Source organism: Anopheles stephensi, unplaced genomic scaffold, assembly GCF_013141755.1.
Source record: "Anopheles stephensi strain Indian unplaced genomic scaffold, UCI_ANSTEP_V1.0 ucontig55, whole genome shotgun sequence".
In the NCBI taxonomy this organism is placed as follows: Eukaryota; Metazoa; Arthropoda; class Insecta; order Diptera; family Culicidae; genus Anopheles; species Anopheles stephensi.
The window spans coordinates 42,243-58,531 of record NW_023405422.1 but is presented as its reverse complement, the minus strand read 5'-3'; positions in this window follow the sequence as shown (position 1 = coordinate 58,531).

The window sequence follows — 16,289 nt, the reverse complement described above, 5'->3', positions numbered from 1 at the left end:
GAAGACAAAGAGCGGCGTCTTTTGTTAAGCCAAGCGCTCGTGCTCTAATTTTGGGCTGTTTCGTGCTGCTTTGAAAGTGAACTGCCGAACCGATACATATAATTATTGTTCTCCGTCCGACACATTGTCCAGCACGAGCTGTATTGTCATCGTTGATTATTTTTAACCGTGGCAGAACAGATAGCACGAACCCATAAAGATAACAATAAGCAACATCAATAATGCATCTCCGTATCTCACGGCTCTAGAGCCGGTTTTCTACCGAAATTCGACACACATTTCGAAGCGATGACGAGAAGAATGGCTGTGTGTGTTTTCTCTGTATCTGAATAATGTAACGATTCATCAGCATTTGCTGTCATCATCTACGCTGCCGCTCATCACGTCAGGTGGTTGAGTTGCCACGCTTTTCCAAGGAGCCAGTCGGAGTGTGAGCTTAGAGTGACATTAGAGCTTGTCTTGCGTGATGCTGAAGGAGAAAGGTCAGAGCTGCGAATCCAAGAAAATATGATTTCTGGTGCTGGTGGCATTGGTATTTCTTGTGAATTGCTCATAATGAGAAGCATTAGGAGTGCTTAAAGAATTGGAGCATCGGAAAGGTGTGTGTAATTTTTAATTGTGTGCTATAAACATTTGTATCGATGATGTGCGCCTAGAAGTATGCAATTTGTATGTTTTTTGTAATAACTTTTTTGAGCGTTCGTGGCTATCAATCGCTGAGAGAGCTTTCGTTTAAGAATTTCTTTCCAAATGTTGCTTGGAGCTGAACCAAATATTTGAAGGGTCAGATTCAAATTTATGGCTGATTAATCATGCAAACTCAAACTTTCCTTACATAGTGCATTCAAGGGTGGTGAGATGCAAAGTAGTTAAGAAATGCAGTTTGTACGAGTGATTATAAAATTCTACATCAAGCGATCGAATGATCATGTTCAACTAGCGGGAAACTGTTGAAATTGAATCTTACCGTCAATTGCCCTAAAACTCTTGATTGCATACTATCAGGCGCTTTGATTATTAGAGTATTCAAATAGAAAGGAATGCATGGTTTTTCGTGGACAATTTATTGCTTCTATTTACCTCGAGCAAATTTTCACAACTCTAGGTTAATAATTTGAGCAACCTATCACACATGAACACACATGCTTAACACTTTTTGCAAGTATAAGTTTATATATTTATTAAGTTTACCAAGTGTTCATTTGTTCAGCGAACGCCTTCTAAAATTCGTGCAATATTTTTCTCGCACAAAGTTCACACCGCAACCACTGTGGCACACATCCCTGTGGCTGTACTGAGGCTGCGCGAGGAAAATTATTTGCTGAAGGTAAATAACGGGTGCATCAATAAAGCAGGAAAATGGACAAAATCACGGGAGACAATATTTGCCGAAGTTATTTACACCAGCTAGAGGTAGATGGGGTGCGTTCTAATCTTTATTTTGGCCGAAGGTGGTAACCGAAGCACCTCACAATATTCTCTTTCTTTCCCTTTTGCTTGCTTTGCCAGATTCACACAGTAATTTCGGTGAAAACAAAAAATTGCGTGCTCATTTATAATGGAACTTGGAAGGAGGAAACAAAAAGCCCCTCGGAACCGATTCTCGGAACCGAAGGCTCGGCTGCATCGGCTCAGCAACAGTTGGGCGATTGCTAAGAGAATAGAAATATTTTGCTGATTAATGTTGGTCGGGTGAAGAAGAATGGGGATGAACATTTTTAAACCAAAATTAAGCTTCAAGCGTTCCAAACGAGCATTCCAGAAAAAAGGTCCCACTTCGCACTCCCTCTTACTGTCACCACCACTGCCACTGCCACCAGGTGGAACAAGGAAAACGGTGTAATTGGTACCGGGAAAAGGGAGAGATGGAAATGCGCACCGAATTAATTGCGTTTAGGTAACCACTTAGGTGAAACCATTTTCAGCGAAAGGAAAAGATTTGGTTTTTTCCATGTCCGACCAAACGGAAATGTTGACTTCCAACAGGGGATGGCTTTAAGGACGGCTGTGGTAGAGGGAAAAACTTTGCGCAAGCCGTTGTTGCAGCTTGATGAACTTCAAAGGCATTTCGATTCGCGAAAGAAAAGCTTCCCAAACTCCATCAATATTGACTTAAGCGCCGGCGAGTTCATCTGCTTGTCTGTTAATCTTTAAAATCTTCTCACCGAGAACACAAACAAACCACGGGCACACACACACACACACCACACACACACACACACACACCACACACACACACACAAATACAGTGTACTTTTCGGGGGGAAAAATTTCAATTAACGTGTTCAACAAACGCGTTTAGCCTCGATTGATGTGCCTTTGTTGGAAGGCCAGAAGCCACCCATGTGGCAAAATATGTTTTATGCAAAATGCTCTCAAGCATTCTTTTGCATTTGAAGGCCCAGCATTCCGTGCACGATTAATGAGCACGAGTAGGCGCGTAGGTAGAGAAATGGTAGCAAGACGCCAGGCAAAGACATTCCGAGAGCAACCAGAACCAGAACGCTTTACGCTCTTTGCCGAGCGAGGATGATGAAAGATCTGAAAAGAATGTACTTTTACGGATGGCTTTTCCATTACCAACCTACTTGAAAACTGTTACTTGAGCTTTCTGGGAGACGACGAAGCTGATCATAAATATGACAAATGTGCGGACAGATTGCTGCGGGAAAGTAATTTTCTACCCGGGAAAAGTGAAAGCGCGCGTGTGGTTTGTTTGAGGTCGCTTTTTTTCCCACCCCTATAAACCCTCCAATCAACGCGTCCGGAAGAAATAGGAACGTGACTTATTGGAGTAGATTTATATGGAAATGTGCCTTATTGAAGGCTCTTTACTAGATTGAGTGGAATGGTGGTATCATTACGCTTAAAGCAAAAGTTCCCTTGTAGCGTCAACTAAAATAGAAAAATCCCTCTATGGAGTATCACCTCCTAAAACGTCTCGAAAAACCATAAGCATACCATAATGGCAAGTCATATGGTATGTGTCAACAGATAGATAAACAGCTCCCCCTTTTGTTGACCGACAGCCGATCAGAATTCATGTGCCGTGTTGTTAGAAAACCGAATATTGGTAGCTCAACAAGAGGCGGCTCTCATTCGTTTGTCATCGACAGAAAGGGGTTACCCTGGCAGAAATCTAGATGAGGGTTTCTAGGCAAGATTGCTTTACACTGCTGTTGACCCTATTTGAATCAATCCACCAATCGGTTTGGAAAGGGGTTGAAAGGTTCACGAAGATTTCAAAGCGAGGGAGAACGCATCGTATTCATCGGTCGGTGAAGATGCCATAACCTTTTTTGACCGGAGAAGGGATTGTTGTGTGTTGGTATGAAAAAAATATAAATGTATATGTTGGTTGAAATATTAAATGTCAACAGGAAAGGATCAAGGTACAAGAAAGGGACGCTTTTTGGATGAGTGAATGATTATTGCTTAAGGTTTAAGGGAGACTGATGAGAAGGTGTTTGCTTGAGACGTTTAATTACTGTTGAAGGATATTGAGCTTTGCTTAATGGTGTTAAATGTTGGTATGAAATAGTTAATTCCATCCCGAAATCCAGTATCCAGTTATACCAGTAAGATGGTATTGATTTCTGGATTTACTATCATGACAGTATTAATAAAGTCTGGTAGAGAGCGCCACAGAAGAGCTGAATCGGAGGTTGGACCAAACATTTATTTGAGTTTATGTAAATGAAAAATCTGTTTAGTGAGCCCCACGTACGGGGAGGCGATCTGGAAGGGGTTTATACCCCGGTCCTGCCGTGTGAAGACCGGCGCCGTTATTGCTTCGGCCATCGGACTGCCTAAATCATAGATATTAGAAAACGAAAAAAAGTTCATTTAATAAATTAATTAATAAAACTCAGCCAAATCACAATATAAAAATTAAATTGATAGCCTATACATATGTCATCCTGCATATGACAATAAGAATAAATTACTTTAAATACTTGTGAAAATTCGTCGAAAAATTAATTATAAACAATTCTAGGCCCTCTCTTGAACACCAAAAGCAGTCATCAAAAGTTTGCCCACTTCATCAAAAATAGTTAAACAAATTCATATAAAACCTTCGCTAGCACTCCAACAGATGGCGCTTTATCAGAACTTTTAGAACGAAAATTGAAACTCGGCAAAAGTTTGTGCACTGAGCACCCCCTTAAAACAACTCACCCAACAAATAAAATGTCCCATCGTATGGACCAAAGCAAAATTTGCCCATCCTCCCCCCCTCCCGTGCACAAATCACAATAAAAAGCAATAAAAAATGGAGGAAACATTATCAACTTCGCATACCTTTCCGGACGCCCCGAGAACGCAAGGATTGGATGAAACAAATTGAATTCGCGCCATCACCGACCGGCGACGCCCGAATCCAACCGTCGGCGCGTCAAATTTACAAACTTTCCCGATAAATTTAGTACCGACGTCAACCTCCCTTTTCCCCTTTTCCGCTGCTTCCCGCTGAGGGATGAGTGCAAAATGGCTGCCGGTCACCTTTAGGAGGAAAACGATCTTTCGCCAGTGTCAATGTGCGTTTTCTGTGGTGTTTTCGTTACCCATTTTTTGTTATGTACGCCAATCCTTCAGCCTTGTTCTTTGTGTTTTTGGGGTTGAACGGTGTTGACATTTGATGGCCTTTGCTATTGTTTCTCATTCTCATTGTACCTCTTCCGTGTGATGAACTGGTGTTGCAAATATTTTTGTTTTTTTGGTCCATAAAAAATATTTTACGCCATTCACAGTGTCACTAACCAGTGTCCTTTTTTCCCTTTAATGTTTCAAACACCATTAATCTAACCCAATAGAGTAACCATTTGCTGGCAGTCCGATGGCTTGGGTTGTTTTTATTGGGGAGTACTTTTATCCAAAGACACGGTAAGACATGGCATCTAAAAATCCCATAAGACTGAAGTTTGTTTCGATTATTGATTACGATTGCCGTAAGGTAGTGGTGGTTCGTTTTTTGATTCATGGAAAATGATGGCCATTATTCAGCCCCGTTTCGGTGGTACGAGCGGTAGCTCTTGTACGCTTGTTTTTGAAAAGGCAAGAAAAAGAAAACCTTTTACAAAGATGGATAAGCATGTTAAAGTTTCGCATCGCTCGCTGTCAAAAGAATTGATTACAAACCCTCGGGTTGTGAAGGAAAACCGTGGAGAACGAAAGCTGGTTGTGGTTTTGTGTGTTTTTAAGCCAGTTGTGCTTAAGAGTTTTACCGATTTTCCCGATCGAAGCTGTAGGAGATTATCGATAATTTCGAGGAAAAATCTACTTGTTTTGTAGGTGATTATTTTCCACAAATGAAGAAGGCAAAGGTTAACGATGTATTGCTGTCACTAATGAGGGTTATTGACACACAAGCCATCTCCAATGTTATAATACCACGAAAATGAATATCTCGATCATTATAATGTCACGATCGGACGATGAGAACCGAACCGAGGGTGGAAAACAGCTACCAAAAACACCATGGTTGGAAAAGTTTACAGAAGGGGGAAAGGAAAATGGACACTGCAGGAAACAAGCAAACGTTGAAAGTTAAAAAGTGATTGACTTGTAATCAAAATGTTGCCCCATTATAATTGATAGCTTGGTCGTGAAAGGTGATGAAAGGGAGATTGAACACGGGTCTTCGGTCTTTGCTGAAGCGAAGAGAAACTTTGAAGCAGCAAGCTGTTTGCTTAGCTGGATTTGTCAGATTAGAGTGATTTCACAATAAAAGGAGAAGAAAAAAGGCAAAAGCAAGCGATATAAATTAATACAAGAGAAAGCTGAGATCGACAATGAGTTTGTGAGGCGGATTGCATAACTTTGGGCGTATTTAGCTGTTTAAGTATCTCTCAAGGAATGGTTCAAATTATGAATGCATTTCAAACAATTTACTTCGAATATATGAACGAAAACTTAAGCTCTTTTTCTGTCCAAACAAAGGATGTATCATTTAAGAGAAAATTGAACCCATTTCCCATCAAGAAACACATGCCATCATCAAGTAATGTTTTACGCAAAGTACGACAAAGTTTTGGCCGGCCGAAGTTGGTCCACTTTCTGCAGAACTGCTGGTCTGTTTCTTGTGCCGTTTCTTCATCCTTTTGTCATTCCATCCACTTCGAAAGCAAACCACATAAAGGCAACTTAACTTTCCCGAAGCACCGAACAGATCCTGTCCAGTGCTGGTCCTTCTTGTCCGGCTCATCTTCAGCTCGTCCGTTTCCCCCTTACCAAAAACCGCATACGAGCAATCATGCATGAAATTGGTGCTGTCAAATCTTTTGCTAAGACACTTACTAACATTGCTCGATTGCTTACTTCTCGCCCATTTCACTATCCAATCCATGTCGTTTGCTTCAGCTAAGCGCAATCACCGGTCGCCTTTCAGCTAAGGGATATTCAAAGAAAACGCGGGCAATGAAAATGAAAGCCAAACTCGCGCACACGCACACACTGTGTCATAACTCAATATTGAATGAATCAGATTATGCGATGGTTCATTGAATAACCGGCAGCACTTTGACCCGAGCGTCCGTCGGTCATAATTCCCGGCACAGTCTTATCCCTGTGTCACGAGCCGAGCGCAAAAAAAAACGCAAGGTGTTTTTCATTGCTCCGCCTCTTCCGGTAAGCGATGTTGAATGACACGGCTAAAGCGGGAAAAGTAATCCTATTGTTTCAATAAGCGTTTGTATTAGCGGGAAGAGATTGAGTGTGAGTGAAATCCGGAGCAGGCAGATGATTGAATGTTTTCGGCGAATTATCTGCGAAACGTTGCTGGTCCGGTACTGACAGTGACAAGTTTTAGTGACAGAAACAATTGATTTTCCGTCGGTCATTGCTGCCTTGTGAGTGGCTCGCAAAAAAGCTCGCAAAATTGAATGAAGCGCTTCTTTTGGTGAAATGAAATGGTTTGTAAGGGAAAGAGGTTTCAAATTTTAGCTTTTGCGAAGGTCAGTCCAGTCGAAAGGTCATGTTGTTCGCCAAGGCCAAAGCAGTGTTTTACTTAGTGTGAAGTGTGAAAGCTAAGTGGGAACAAATTTCGTTCGGAAAAAAGGTAGGATGTTCCTTGCATTCTAGTGAAAATGCAAATGAAAAATTGGCATCATTTTCTTTTGCTCTGCTCTCTGTGTGCGCCGAAATATGTACTGCCACTTTTGCGAAACCGTTCTTACCGCATCGATTGTTTCAGATTCGCCGTCTCTATTCACACCTCACTCTCACTCGCCCTTTAGTACGAACACAGCATCAGCATTATTTTCCAAGTTCTTGGAACTCTCGGAGGTTAAATGGAAAACTTTTCCCTACCACGGTCTAATTTGTTGCGGATGTTTCGATTCCTTTTTCGGCCGCGTTATAGTTTTGGGGAGCGAAGTAGTTCGGGATGAAGGGGAGCGAGAAGTGGATAGACAATTAGTTTCAACCACTTCTGGGCCGGATCGAACTTTTGTGTGCGGGACCCGAACCGAAGCAATAAGTTGGCCAACGGGTAGTTAATGGGTTTATCGATTTAAGTGATTTGAGATGAGCTGTGCGATAATGATTGGAGGGAGGCCGAAATCACTGTGGTTTATCACCGATAAATGAAGCGTTCGTTTCAAAATGGCGGGGAGAAGCTTTTATGTATTTTCAAAATTTTGTCGACCATTACTTCACCGAAAAATATTGAAAACAATTAAATAAAATGGTACAAAAATGCCAAAATTTTACAAATGCATTTTATCGGATCAGATTATTATCATTGGAATGGCGGCCCTTGTACGTTAAAGCCCCCACATAGCAATAAATGCTTCAGCTCCATCATGTGCTCGATTCCGGATTAGAAACTTTTTGCAATTTATTTTCTGCGTGCTTTTCAGCTTCCCGATGCAAACGACCATACCGGTAACCTGAAGCTAAAGCCTCTCTTTAGCCGAAAAAAATGCCTGTTCTATCTCGATTTATGAACTTCCCCTTTGTGCCTTTATGCAAATGTGATGAGTCCGATGGAATTCATACATATCGGAACAAGTTTTTGGTGTTGTGCAGCGATGGAGCGATTTTGCGGACAAAAGCGAGCAGCCGGATGTGCATAACTGTGCCTCGGCGAGCGGATGCCAAAAAGGGAGAAATTATTGTACGACCAGGGGCAAGACTCGGTTTTTTTTTTGCTGTTGCTTCCCGTGCCCAGTCCATTTCCAATGAAATCTGACAAATTTTCCCAAACGGAAGTGTTCGATCGTTGCCCGATTCGCTCGAGCGGAAGGAACAAGGCTGTGACGATCCGTCCCATCCGACGTTGACCGCGTCGGTTGGCTTCCAACGGCTTCCAATGGCTTTATCGCTCGAAAGCATCCGGTCGTTGTGAGCGTGTGTGTGTATAAATTCTCCGGAAAGCAATAAACTTGTTGATACGGATTGGATTGTTCCCGTTTTTCCCGATGCACACAACCCACACGTCGACAAGTGGTCGGTCTCGATGTGCTTCGAAGTGCTTCTAGGATGAAACCGTGAAGCGTCAGATGAAATAGCAGCGTAAGACGTGTGCTGGCATCGCCGAGCGAGAAAGCGTGAGCTGAAACCTATCATTTTGTTATCTTTATCGATTTGCTAAATTTAGTCCGCTTAGGACGGATGGTTGGACCACATCGAGCCAGACAAATTTAAACTCTAAGCTTGGTTTTGCTCTTTATTTAAGTTTTGGACTTTTTGCCTGCCGATCAACGGAAGCGAGCAATCGGAGAAAGTAAAGAGAGCGAGTAATTGGCTAATTATAATGACCTGTTTGATACTACGCGCTGGAGACGCCTGGTGGTTCATGCTGCCGATGGAGACGCCTGGTGGCTTATGCTGCTGATGCGATGGAGACTTGCTGCTGGTGGCTTTAAAGAGTTTGGTTGAAACGAAGCGCTTCGGTAGCTAGCTGGTGCTTAACGCTCGCCAAACAAAGCATTTTACTTGCCCGGAGGGTAATTTATCATCATCATCATCGTAATCATCATTCTGAAGGCTTGCAGCTCCATTACAACCCATTTGCACATAATTGACTGTATAATCAGCCAGCGCTGATGGTGGGAAGGGGCGGTTAAAGTTGAAAAGATAAACACCAGGCCCAGCCATTACCGAACGGACCACCTTTTTGCGTTTGAGTTTATGATCCACCGTGTGTTTATCTTCATCTGTCGATTCACGGAAGGTGCGTGGCCGCTTGCTGTGGTGGGGAATTTCCATAAATTATATCATTGGAAATTATTGTACAGCTAATTGGATAAAATTTCTTCCGAAAAATGTTTAATTTTGAATGAGTGTTAACATGTTCAGAAAGCCTTCGGGAATAAGATAAGCAAATTTAATTACAAAATAGTTCCAAAACTTCAATTTGCACCTGCTTCAAGCTTGTTAAGTTGTGTTTCTTATTCACGCCAGGTGAAAGGCTTAATCTGCCTTCTATCTTCCCATATTGTGCCTGTCAGCAGACGCACACTGTATAAGTGAAACCCTACACAACCAACCCAGCCCGTTAGGAATTCTGTCAATCATGGTAACATGCAAAACAGTACCTTCCCCACACATTACGTTCCGCTCTTCCGCGCACACGAGGATGACAAACATAATAAAATATTTGTCTAGGATTCCGCGCTCTAAGTGAAACGTTTACTCATCTCGTCACAAGCCACCCGTAAACAACGGCCGGAATGTTGCGAAGCGCCGATGCGTGGTAAACGCCACGAGAATCGTCGCGATGGGGTGGTTTTTGGCGCCTTGTTGTAAAACACACATACACTCCAGATCTCTCGCGAGGATCACGCTCGAACGCATGACGCATGACGATGGTGTGTGTGTGTGTTCGCATCAATATAAAGAACAAAATGTTTCTTTCGCGGTACGCGGGTGTCAAGCCCGCATCAGCCCAATTGCCCTTTACGGAATGAGCTTAGGAGTTAGCGGATTCGGTACGGTGGCGCTGATATAAATTAAATTATGCCTACATGAGTCGGACGCTTTGTCGGCTGCTGCAGAAAGGTCCTGGGCACCGCTGGAGGTGCCCTTTTTGCTTGGGTACAATCATAACATCTTTTTGCCATGGGTTTCGGGCTTTTTAAAGCTGCCGTATATGTTTCAGTACCTGTACGAACCGAAACCAGCGCTATTAGCGTCGATTGGTGAAAAACCTTAGGACCTCCGGGTGTGGACGTATCCCTATTGGTGGCATGTGAACTTCGGGGGTTGAAGGTTGAAAAGGGAATGTTTATTGCGAAGTTCGGGGGAGGACGCACGTTCCTTGAAGGTAATTGATATTTTATGAGTGCGTGGGTAAATGGGAGGTTGTGTTCACATTAACATTCACCTTGTGGAGCCTGAACTTGAGCACCGTGCTGGTTATGTGCAGTGTTTCAGCAATAGGCAGAGCAAGAACATTGCTAGCAAGATACCTGAGACTGAGTTTTCAGAAGATAAGGGTGGTCGAAAATCTAGAAAAAAAACTTGGAAGCTGAGTGTAATATTTCAAAGAATAAATATAAGGATTAAAGTAAATTAAATTTTAAATCGATTTCCAATCACAGAAAAGAACCAAATATCAATAATCATTTAATTTGAAGGCTTACAGTATCACAAATTGATGAACCTTGAAGCAAATAACCTGGCCAAATGAAATGAAGCGGAGAGGGAACAGCACTCGATCGTTCGACTGGATTTTATCGGAATTCCAGCTACAGGAACCCAGGAGCTGCAACCAATCTCATAAATAGTTAAACAAGTCGAGCACAATTCGCAGAAGGTTCAATCAGGTCTGGGCGGTCATCTTTGACATTCGGTGCTCCTGGCGAAAAACAAAAAACTCTACGAAAACAACAAGCAACACGCGTTTTTCAGCACAAGGCGCCGGTTAACGTACCCAATCGCTGAAAGGTATAATGGATTCGAATAAAGGCTCAATTCGATTTGAAATCGAATTTGAACGTAGGTATAACAAGCCGTAAAGGAAGCAATTTTGCAGTAAAATTTAACAATCGTTTGTACTAAAGTTGGTGCTGCTTTAGTATACTTCACTCCCCTTTTTTTGGCAGGATTGTGTTAGTTTCCAACCCTGTGTATGATTTACGAGTGTCTTAATCCAACGGCTCTGGTGCTGATGCAAAAAGTTGTGCCGTACAATTTCGTTCCCTAATCCGGGCATTCATACTGGGCTTTGGAAAAGGAAGGAATAGAGCCTTTGGACCTTGTATCGCCGTGTCTGTGTGTTTGTGTGTTTGGTTTAGTATGGCTGCATTTGTTTGGATAGCTGGTATCTCATTGTCTCCAGCGTGGAGACGAGAAAACATGTAGGAAAACAAATTTAAATTATTATTCAAATTGCTTACCGGCAACTGTGTGCAACGTGGAGTTTGTTCTGAGGATTGGACGGTATTTGCCTGAAGGATTTCAATCCCGCTGCGCGGAGAGATCTCTGTACGAAAAGGAAAGCAAAATAGAAATATCACTGTCCACGATTTTGCGAGTGGACAAACGAACGAGAGTAAATAGGACCAGAAGTTCCAGTATCGTTCAGGTGAACTCTACCTGCTTGGGGGTGTGAGAAATAGTTGGTAAATGACACTAGTTTTTCACTTACCGTGCAGGAACAATATTGCATGTGGGTTTGTTTTGGACAGAGCATAGCTTATGTCCTGTGGGAGAGATAGGTCGTGAAAATAGAAGCAATGCACGTTTGGTATAATATCTTTAATGTTATGATCATATCAAGAATATATTTTGAATTAGTTAAAAGGCTCAAAAGGTATTTTTAAGCAACCTTAAAAATTATTTCCATTGAATACATTCAAAGTTTTCGTTACAATTTTTTTTCCTGAAAACTCTTTAGAGAAAAAGAAACACCTAAAATGGTTGCTTGAAAATTCCTCTCAGTTTAAGAAAATAATTTGTAATTATTCCATTGAAGAATTACTTACTTAGAAGTTTAAAGATGTATTTAAATGCTTTGGTTAGCTTCCAATTGCCCATAAGAAGTGACGATGTTGAAAGAAGAATCTATTTGGTAAAAGGGAAATGTCTAGCTAAGGGACATTCTCCATGCTATACTTTGAAACACCGTACAAGAGACCCAGCTTTAATGAGACCTTTATCCAACAGAATACTGAACCTAATGTACTTCCTTTCCAAAATACGACACTTCTTTCCGCACGGAAGCGTTCATTTGTCGCCTTTTCAAGTACCGGGATGCTTTGCTGTTTACCAATTGCTTGTGCATGATTATTTTCCTTGGTTTGGATGTGTGTGTGTGTGGGTATGTGCTTTTCCACGAGGGAAAAAAGCAATCGAGCCGGGTGACAGCAACGTTGTGCTTGGGTAATTTCTCACCTGTTGGTGAGCCGGTAAGCATCGCCGGAATGTGACACCGTACTTTGCTTCTTTTTTTTCTCCCCGCAATTCAACATTCATGCGATGGCTGCTCGAATCAGAGGCACGCCCCAATGGTGGAATTCTCGCTTGGCCGCTGGATGGCCCAAAAACGAAAGAAAGGAATTCACCGGTGATTTCCCAGCGTGAGGAATGCATACGAAAATTGCCACAATGTTTCCACCGATTTAAGGAGATGCTTCACGGTGAATCTCTGCCCGAGCGGAGGCTCATTGATCGCGGGATCGAGAAGCAAAGAGCACAACGGTCTGTGTGTGTGTGTTTGTGAGAGAGGCAACTTTAGACACAAATGCTGTCAAATTTGGCACTTTGAAGCGCGGTGATGTTTTTTAACATTTGCCAAACTCACCTCGATGTCCCGAGGCTCGGTCACATCCCGGGCGCGGATGTACTTCAATCCTGCACCGCTGAAGGATAAGTCAAACAGAGGCGATTGTGTGTGTGAGTGTTTCAAGTAGGATGTTGTGCCACACGGTCGTTCGTCCGTAGCTTTGGGCACAGTTTGTTTCCCAATCTGGCAACTGGATGCAAATCATTCGCTAGGACTGCTAGGCGACGCTTATTTGTCAGCTGAACCTTTTATTTGTCAGTCAACCGGGATAAGCTGTCGAGTGTGGCGCAATAGAATGTGTGCAATCCGTTGAGAGCCATCCGCACATTGGTGTTGTTTGGATGGGGGTTGCAAATGTTTGCTGAATCAATTGCACGGTGGAAACGTTTGACGCATAAAATGCTTGAAACATTCTTGTATTGTGTTGTTGAGGGCTTTGATGTTTGCTTGAAAATCTTCAGCAATGATTTATTGAAAAGATCAAGTAGCTATTGTTGCGAGGTGAAAACACAAATGCTCAACAATTAGGTAAACATGTCGCTTGTTTCTCGGGTTGTTTTGTATTTTTGTACAAAAAGGTGATTTTGTTGGATTGTTTAAATATCAAAAGACGATTTGAATTACATCAGTGCATATTTTTGTTAACGTAAGAAATAAGTTTACAAGTCATTAGAAGTTACAAAATTAAAAATTCAGAAAATCAAACAACTCCTAATATCCAGTACGAAATGACTTTATCAATTGCATACGTGCAGTATATGGCTAATAATGAAAGTGTTCAGAACAACCTTCAAATTGTAAATTGATTTTAATAATTCATACTAATATCATTTATTATCGTTTCGCTGTAAAACAAAAGAAAATCGAGGTAAGAGAAGAGAATTGCATACATTTAGGCGTAACAAAGTTCAGTATACATTCCTAGTAACTATCTCTCAGCTCTGTTCAAGGAAACGTATTTGAGTGATGTGAAATTCAATGTGTTAAGTACGTTGGCAATCAATGAAGCATTTAGGTTATTCTTTTAATACAATTGCTGAAAGAAAAGTTAAATTAAATAATTACAGTTTATTCTAGAAAATAGTATTTTCTTGCAACGAACAATTATCAACAAAATAGCAGCAAATCATTTGTATTAAATTAACAACATTATTCATCACTCTCCTACAGTCTAACCTAACCAATTTAAATGGGACATACATTTTCCGTATCAAAGGTCAATTTGTGCCACACGACAAAAACCTTCTTCTGCAACCGATGTAAGACGCACACATTCGACGCTCACGTGTGCATAAGAATCTAATAAATAAATGAATAAATAAATGAGCTGCTTGCAAATGTCTCCATTTACCCTCAGCCCTCCTTTCCATCCACCCCTCACACTTGCTGCACACAGCCAAAACCACACCAAACCGAAAGCACAGCATCACGAACACACTTTGTTTTTATTGTATTTCGTTATCCTTTCACTTTACATTCACCACACCGTGTCCATTCGTTGGCGAAGGTTGCCAAGGTTAGGTCTTTTGTTCGGATTTGGGGCCCCAGTTCAACCATACCCCTCCCCCCGCCACCCTTTCCCCGGAGGGCGTGGAAATGCTTTTCGTAGTTCGTTGTCTTGATACATTTCTTTGTTTTTTCGCCACTCGCTCCCGGGTTTTTCCTCGAAGCACGCTGCGAAGTAAGCCGCTGAAGATGGGTTTGTTCTTCTTCACGGCGGCGGCCCATGTTTGCCAGCGGCATGTTTCTTACCCGTGCTGCGGTATTTTGCGAATTTCTAAACCACGACGTTTTCCTTTCCCATTGGTGAGGCACGTTTTGTTCAAGTTTTGTGCAAGGAGCCGAGTATGCCGTTCGTTCGGAGATCGGTTCATCCGTTCGCCTCCGTCCGGGAGGTTTGGCACCGACAAACGTGCTTAACTTTGCGGTTTGCAGTGAACCGAGTGAACTTCGACCTCGTAACACGGATTTTTTTTTGTTTTTGCTTTCGGGTGGGGAGAGAAGGAAAAGTTTCACTCGCCACCGCTACGGATTCTGATGCCGTTTTCGATGTGATGCGACGAGAGTTCTGATTGTGTTCGGTCGGTTTGGCTAGCAGCTGTTGCTGAGGTTCGTCCAGCACGGGTTTGCGTAGCTTGATTGAGTGCTGCGGACTGGAAAAGCGGAAAATAGGGACGGTCGTAGAGAAATTATCCGCCGGAAAACAGTGCTTTACATTTCCTGCTCACATAATTGTCCTTGGTGAATTGAAATATATCAAGAAAATAGTAAAATGGACAAAGAAAATCGATTATGGTTGGAAGCGACGATAGAGATGATTCTGTTTTTAAATGCAAATTTTATAACAGCAACTTTTTTTTGAATAATAATTAAGTAAAAAATCTAAAATTGTTCACCTTTCATTACACAATCATAATGCTTAACTGTTTCAGCGCATAATCAACCACCAAGAGATAAAATAATGAAATGTGTTGTAAATTGTATAGCTTTCGGCGTTGAAACCTTCTTACCGATCTGCACTTTAACAAAGCACAAACGAGAAGATAAGGAAGTGCTCATTGCATAACTTCAGGCGGATGAAACACAATAAAAGCCCGATTCTCGCCTTCATCACCCGACTCTGATAGAGTTAATGATTCGTTTTTACCGCAAAACCGAATGCTTCAAAAAAAGTTTTATATTTTTCCCCTCACTCTCTCTGTTTTGCTTGTTTGATTGGCTGGCAAATTTAATTCCGATTCAATCACGCCGATCGAAACGACGATTTAACGTGCAAACAATCCCGCTCATTCGTGTGGGGGTTTGGCGTGACACTTTTATCACACCGCATCCATTTAATTGGGAGACGACTCGATGGTCCCGATGCCATAATTAATCCGCTTATCACGATCAGCGGACACGTTCTGCCGATGATCTAGCGGGGGTTTTGTAGTAAAACTCCGCTGCTGACCCATCGCGGGTCGGGATTTTCCTTATCTACGGGTATCTTTCGCCGTTGACCAGCCAAACACCTACCGGGGTGCGGGTGCGGTGAGCGATTGATCGGGTGGATGGGTCCAGTAACGGGTGACAATGATGACCCTGTTAGCTTCGTTTAGTGGATTGTGCTGTCGGTTAACCTCAACTTTATTAGGTCTGCCGAACTAGTGTAGACAGAGTGAGAGAGAGAGCGAGAGGAGGAAGTGATTTTGGTGGTTACGACCTGATACCGCGATATTAACGATGGCGATGTGGCACGGTTGCAGACGTGGTTAGTTAATAATGTAACGCCAGTTTATAGATTTACCACATCCGACCTCGGGCTGAACGGTGGAGCAAACCATTCTAATTAAAAATGTTCATTAAATTATCAATAACAGCCGATGGGAAGCTATTTATAGTAGAGAAGGGTTGTTCGATCGATTCAAGTTGAGATATGACATCATATTTATATCTAACATTAGAAACACTGTATTGGACCATATTTCATCCCGGCTCGCAATCATTTCAGCGCCACCGAAAAGCATCACACGTTGCATCATTGAATCATTTTTCCATTCCCGTTGCCAATCGTGGAGCT